Source organism: Dipteris shenzhenensis, chromosome 1 (assembly GCF_047967505.1).
Source record: "Dipteris shenzhenensis isolate YYH24624 ecotype China chromosome 1, Dip_SZ_1.0, whole genome shotgun sequence".
Classification (NCBI taxonomy): Eukaryota; Viridiplantae; Streptophyta; class Polypodiopsida; order Gleicheniales; family Dipteridaceae; genus Dipteris; species Dipteris shenzhenensis.
Genome location: NC_141596.1, coordinates 19104261 through 19111590, shown reverse-complemented (window position 1 = coordinate 19111590; position 7330 = coordinate 19104261).

The window sequence follows — 7330 nt, the reverse complement described above, 5'->3', positions numbered from 1 at the left end:
TTTCCTCTTCCTTTATAGCTCTTGGGACAATTTCATAGTGAATTACCTCTTCGCTTGATGATAAAGTGGAAGAGCTCTTCTCTGGCTCCACTGCATGTGGCTGCTCCGTGAACACCACATCGTGGCTCACTATGATCTTCTTTGCCTCTTGGTCATACAACTTATAGGCTTTCTTCTCATCACAATAGCCTAAGAAGATACATTTAGTGCTTTTTGGTTGTAGCTTGTTTCTCTGTTTGTTTGGTACATGTGCATAGGATTCACACCCAAACATTCTATCTTTATTTTTTATTTTCTTCTTTATTTTTTGGTGTTATTGTAAGCATCCTGTGGTTTTTTGCAATAATTGACCACCCACATACACATATAATGAACCCCCCACCCCCAAAGCCCCCCTCTCCCTACCCACCTAACTACCCCTAATTTTTCCTCTAACCCCCCCTCCCCCTTTCTGTTCCATTGCAATGGATTGGCCTAACTACGCATAACGGATTGGCCTAGCACCCTATTTAACAAAGGTAATTCAAAGGTGTCTTTGCTTGTTTGCTTCCCTATACTATGTCTCTTTGCTCGGGGGTGTTTTTTGCTTGATTGATTCAAAGGCCTCTGCAAAGTATCTCCATGGTGTCTCATCTTACATAGGTCCTTACCAGCTCACCTCTTACTTGGTTTCTCTTTGCTCTCTCTTACCACCCTTTGCTTTCTTGCTTCCACTTCCTTTTTGCTCCACGCTTTTGCTTTGCCAGATTACCTCATGGCCTACAGACTCTTTTTGCAATTTTTGCTTTGCTTTCCTCTGCTTTATCACCTCATTAGCCTCCTAGCAAGGCTGCATATTGTTGGGGTAAAGGGCAGTGTGCCCACTCACTTGTACAGTGCCCATATATACTCATATATATATGATAGAGGAATAAGCTGGAGTAGCTTTTGCTCTACCATATACGGTGTCCCTTATCCCTTTCTAAGTGCTCCTCTCTTCCCCCACAACTAGTATCAAAGTGTGGAGAAAGCCCAGAGCCTGATGGAGAGCTTGGTAGATTCCCGTGAGAGCTGAAGGTGAAGCTAAAGGAAGGCAAGGCTGCTATTGCCATTGTGATCTGCACAAAGGAGCAGGAAGAACTGAATGATTTCCTTACTCAAGAACTTGTTGGAGTCTACGTCAATGGGGTCTCTGGCGGCACTACTTTGGAGCTTTGAGGCAATGCAGTTGGCTCCTTGGTTGTTGTTGTAGAGCCGCCTGCTGCTATATGTTGCTGGCGTAGCGAGGCTGTGTCCTGATGCAATTGGGCCGACTACTATGACGTTGTAGGAGACCAGTTGTTGGCTTGGTTGGAGAAGGTCCATTGAAGGAGGTGTGCCCAGCTGTCTGTTGGCCAGTCCATCATTGGGGCACCATTTGTTGAAGGCATTAGAGGTCGCTTAGTGGAGACTGCATTGCTGTGTGACAGCCTTCACATTTGAGAAGGCAGGCGGAGGCGTGAAGATCGTTGAAGATAAAGCCATTTGGAGAAGCCTTCATGGGTGGAGTCATGTGCATAGTCAGTCCTTCTACGACAACCCATAGGCCATTTCTAGCAGCTCGCTTCGTTTGGAGAACCTTGTGTGCAGTTGGGTATAGCACTGTTTGTTTGAGGCACTTGGAGCCACTGAGTCTAAGCGCTGTTGTTTGGAGGCTTGACATTGAAGATTGTCTTGAGACGCCTTGTGTTACTAAAGATGCACCTTTGAAGCAGTGAAGCCATGAGTTGCTGACTCGAGGAACCAGGCTATTCATTGAGGATGGCCTTTCTGAGCTTGTTTTAGAAGCACTAGAAGGAGCCTAACAGCCCTCCCTCTCACCGCTCAGAATACTAAAGAATTTACAGTAATCGTTGGGGCTGTTGTACTTGTTATGTTTGGCGAAGAGGAAGGGCATCTCACGCATTGTTTTGAGCAATTTTTTGCTGATTTTTAGAGTGCAAAAGTGTTGCATTTCGAGCCCCCATTTGATGCATTTTTTGGATGCAATTTGATGTCGTTTTGGGCCGGTTTGGATGCTGTATGCATTGATCATGCAGTGTAGTGGATGCAAGGCTAATGCATTTGTTTTCAGATGCTTTTGGCACTAGTTATACTACGGAATTGAGTGGTTTTTGCTAGCAAGTGGTCTTCATCGACACTCTTCTTTTCGAGCACCTTGCATTCATACCATACATCATCTCCCAGGCCTCTTTCATTCCCCCGTCATAGAGCTCAGCTCTCTCTGTCTAGTCAGTGGGTTGCCTATCTTTCTTATAGGTACATCACTTTGGCAGTGGCAATGACACATGCTTTGATAGTGCTACATGCCTGGTTGAGATGCATTGACAATTCATTGGATGCATGGTTATTTGCCTATGTTGGATACATACGGTGGTACGGTGATGTATTGAGATCCTGTTAGATTAGCATTGTTTGGAGCTATTTTAGGGCTGGTTTGTCAGCATTTTGGGGCTGATTTGTTACCATATTCAGGGCTGATTTTATGGCATTGTGTTTGCCATTGGTCAGGACATTACAATTGCTGCTGTTGCTGTTTTTTATGACAAAACAGTCATTTTCAGGACTGAATATCTCTTTCCAGGTGCGGAATTGCACTTTGTCCCGAACTGGAAAGTTGTAGTTCACAGAACATACTACAACTTTGCTTTTCAAAGCAAGTTGATCCGGTATAAGCTGCAGAGGAGTTACAGCCTCTGCAAAACCACAAAAAGTTGCAGTCTACTATCTATTTGTGACCAATGTGCAGGAAGCTGTTTTTCAAGTGAGAATATCTAAGAATCCACAAAGATTTGGCTCTTGATCTCAACTGACAAGTTGTAGATCTTTTTACAAGCTACAACTTTGCTGTTTACAGCTTTGGCATCCGGTCTTTCGGTGAAAAGATATCACTGTTCAAAGACAAGGACATCGTGTTATCTTGCCCAAAGTGGATGTGATTTCTCTTGCACAACAGTAAATTACAAAAAGTGATTGGGATCTCACTTTAGTCCAAGGGCATTATTGGCATTTTGGAAAGTCACTTTGGCACATTTGGCAAGTGGTGAATGCTTGATTTTGTTGCCAAAGGATTGCACACTTGAGGTGATGGATTGGTGATGCAGTAAATGCCATTTCGATGCATTATGGATTTGCATTGGTGGATGCCGCGCTGATGTTTATGGATAGTTGATCTGGGCTCCTATTGCCATTGGTTGAGCAAGCATTGCTCATTTAGTTCAGTGCATTTCTTACTTGGATTGCCAGGCATTGGCAGGTTACTGGTGGGCTGCATATATTCTTGTTTATGCCTCTTTATGGCTGAGTGCTTTTAAGCATTGGATCAGCCAGTTTATTTGGAGACCTGATTGGTCTGGACAACACTATATTTTTGGTCATTTGGGTTGCCTATTGCACTATACTGCTCTTTGGTTGTGAGCTATTGTGCCACAGATATGGCATCTACAGCTGGTAGTGCCCTCTTTGATATTGAGAGGTTGGATGGATCAAACTTTCAGTATTGGAAAAAGCAGATTTATGATGTGTTAGTGCAGAAAAGGCAGCATAAGCCCATTCAATGCAAAGGTGTCAAGCCTAATAGCATTAAACAGAGTGATTGGGATGACATGGATGAGCAAGCATGCTCTATCATTTAGTCATCACTCTTGAAGTCAGTCTACTTGCAGGTACAGGATGGTGTACAGGGTGTAGACTGCCATGCATATGAGTTCTATACTCGTATATGCTGGATGTATGACCATGATAGTGTTATGTTACAGCATGATGGGTTGAAATGCCCCGATGTGCTGAAATTACAGCCTTGATATGCACTCCAAAGGTAGATCAATCGGTAGAAACAGGTCATGTTTAAGGGGGAATTCCAAGAGCAAGTCTAGCTCTCGAGCTTGTGTTAAATGTTTCTATTGTGGAAAGTATGGCCACATGAAAAAGTATTGCTAGAAATGGCTGAGAAAATACAAGAAGAAGAGCAAGGTTAAGAATGATAGAAAGAAGGAGAAGAAGCATGTTGAGCTTCAAGGCGTGGATGCCAAGGTTTCCTCTGACAGTAGCAGTGATGAAGGCATTCTTTTGTCTATGTCTGACACCTCCTTCTTGGCCACTGATGTACCCATTCTCGGTGATTGGATGTTAGATCCATGTGCTTCATGTCATATGACCCCTCATAGGTCATGGTTCAGTGCATATCAAGAATGCATTGTGGAGAGTGGTTTGATGAGCATTGATCATTCTATGGATGTGTAAAGAATAAGGGAGAGAGATAGGAGACTCAAGTTCAGCTTTCTTCACAACACACAAAAGAGAGAGGACACAAGGTTGGAGGGTGAAGCCTTTCTTCACTTTTGCACACAACAACAATACAATAGAAGAGGGAAATACCCTATATGTCAAACCCTAGAATACGTGGTTCATATGTGAACCCAAACCAAAAACATACGTGGTAGTCTAACTACCCACGAGTACAACTAACATAGGCGGTGACATAAATGATAGTCATCCAGGAGATATATCGGGGGTAGAGCTTGATATCTCAACACTCCCCCTCAAGCTCAAATCCATCTCACGTACACCAAGCAAGCTCCTAAATCTGCGAAGCTTCTCGGTACCCAATGCCTTCGTAAAAATATCAGCCACCTGCTCCTCAGTGCTGACATAGACAAGATCAATCTCACCAGCTAGAACCTTCTCTCTCACAAAGTGATAATGCACCTCAATGTGCTTTGTTCTAGCATGATAAACTGGGTTATTAGCAAGCATGATGCTGCTAATGTTGTCACAATGAATGACAACTGCTGCATGAATTGACTGTCCCATATCTGCAAGTAGCTTCCGTAACCAAGCTACCTCACATGTAGCCATTGCTGCACCCCTGTACTTAGCCTCTGTGCTCGACAAGGCAACTGTTGGCTGCTTCTTGCTGCTCCAACTGATGGCACCACTCCCAAGGGAAAACATAAAACCACTAGTAGATCTCTTGTCTGAGACACTACCAACCCAATCAGCATCTGTGTATCCATGTACCTGTAATGCACACCCAGCTTCATAAAACAGTCCATAATGCAATGTGGACTTCACATACCGCAGTATGCGCCTAGCCGCATCCAAATGTGGCTTCCTCGGTGCCTGCATAAACTGACTCACCAGCCCCACAGCATAGCTCAAATCTGGTCTGGTTATAGTCATGTAAATCAAGCTACCTACTATGCGCCTGTACATAGTAATATCTTCAAGAAGCTCACCTATCTCTGCATTGAGCTTCACATTCTGCTCTAATGGAACAGAAATAGGCTTACAGCCTGTCATCCCATATTTGGACAGCATGTCCAAACCGTATTGCCTTTGCAACAGCCATATCCCACTCGGGGATCTAATAACCTCAATGCCCAAGAAGTAACGCAGCTCTCCCAAATCCTTCATCTCAAATTTCTGCTTCAATAGCAGCTTCACTTCATTAATGTCTGCATCACTATCACCTGTAATAATCAAGTCATCAACATAGATGACTATAAGCACAATCCCTCTGTTTGTCCTTTTCACATAAAGTGAAAAATCTGAATTGGAAATCTGAAATCCAATAGTGACAAGATATTGCCCTATCTTGTCTGACCATGCCCTCGGCGCCTGTTTTAAGCCATACAAGGCTTTGCGCAACCTGCATACAAAATCGGGGTGTGAATTATCCTCATAACCTTCTGGCTGCATCATATAAACCTCTTCCTGCAAATCACCATGCAAGAAGGCATTTTTCACATCCATCTGATGCAAAGACCATCCCTTTGCAGCAGCCATAGCAATCACTGCTCTCACGGTTGCCATCCTTGCAACTGGGCTGAAAGTTTCCTCATAGTCAATTCCATATGTCTGCGCAAAACCTTTGGCAACCAATCTTGCCTTGTACCTGCTAACAGACCCATCAGCATTATTCTTTACTTTGTAAACCCACTTGCAGCCAATAGCCTTCTTATCATGAGGCAAAGGCATCAAATCCCAAGTGTGGTTTGCATCCAAGGCAGCCATCTCTTCATCCATAGCTGCTTCCCAATTTTTATGCCCTGCTGCATCCTCAAAACATGTGGGCTCTGGCTCCTCTAGAACCTTGACCATATAAGCATAGTGATGTGCTGTATACCCATCATATCTCAGCCTGTCAACTGGATACTTAATACGAGTGGACCTCCGTACAACTGGATCAGTTGCAGGAGTCTTTAAATCATGCCTGCTTTTCCTTGCACCAGGCATAACAACAGAAGGAATCCCAAGTTCCTCATCAAGGCTCATTTCAGAGCCGCTTGACTCTCCATCAACATGAGAGCTACCAGCAGACACATCAAACACTGGAGCATGGTCTACTTTTTCTTTTTCCTTATGTGATACCTGCACAACACTATCAGGGCTGCCATGTGACGATTCACTAGATCTCAATCTCCCTGTCCATGCATTAGATCCACTAGTAGAGGACTCTCTGGGTCCACTCAAGGCTTGAGATTGCTGCTCTGCATTTATTGCAGCATTCCCATTTCCTGCATCTGCATCTCCTACCATAACAGTTGGTGCATACCAGCAGCTGCTCATTTCATCAAAAACAACATCTCTGCTCACTTGCATTTTGCGGGTGGAAGGATTATAACAGCGATACCCTTTCTGGTGCAGAGCATATCCAATAAAGATGCATTTTTCTGCCTTTGGATCTAGCTTTGTTCTCTTCTCATCAGGAACATGAACATAAGCTATGCAACCAAATACCTTCAAGTGAGAAATATCTGGTTTTTGGCCTGTATACATTTCTTCAGGCGTCATGCCATGGACAGCTGCAGTGGGGTTTCTGTTCATAATATAAACAGTAGTTGCTACTGCTTCAGCCCAAAAATAATCAGGCATGTTTTTCTCATTTAGGATCGCCCGTCCTACTTCTGCAATATGCCTGTTCTTCCTTTCTGCAACCCCATTCTGCTGAGGGGTAGACCTGCATGAGTACTTCCTTTGAATTCCCTGTTCTTTCAGATATTCACAAAATTCTTCTGAAAAGTACTCTCCCCCTCCATCAGATCTTAGCACTTTAATATGCACACCTTTCTCTTTTTCAACCATGGCCTTAAAAGCCTTGAAATGGCTGAACACTTCACTTTTGTGCTTCATAAAATAAATCCACACCTTCCTAGTGTAGTCATCAATAAATGTCACATAATAATGGCATCCACCAATAGAAGCTGTTTTGGTTGTCCAAACATCCGAATGGATCACTTCCAAAGGTCTTCTGCTCACCTTAGCATTTTTGGGAAATGCATGTCTAGCCTGCTTACCCATTTGGCATGCT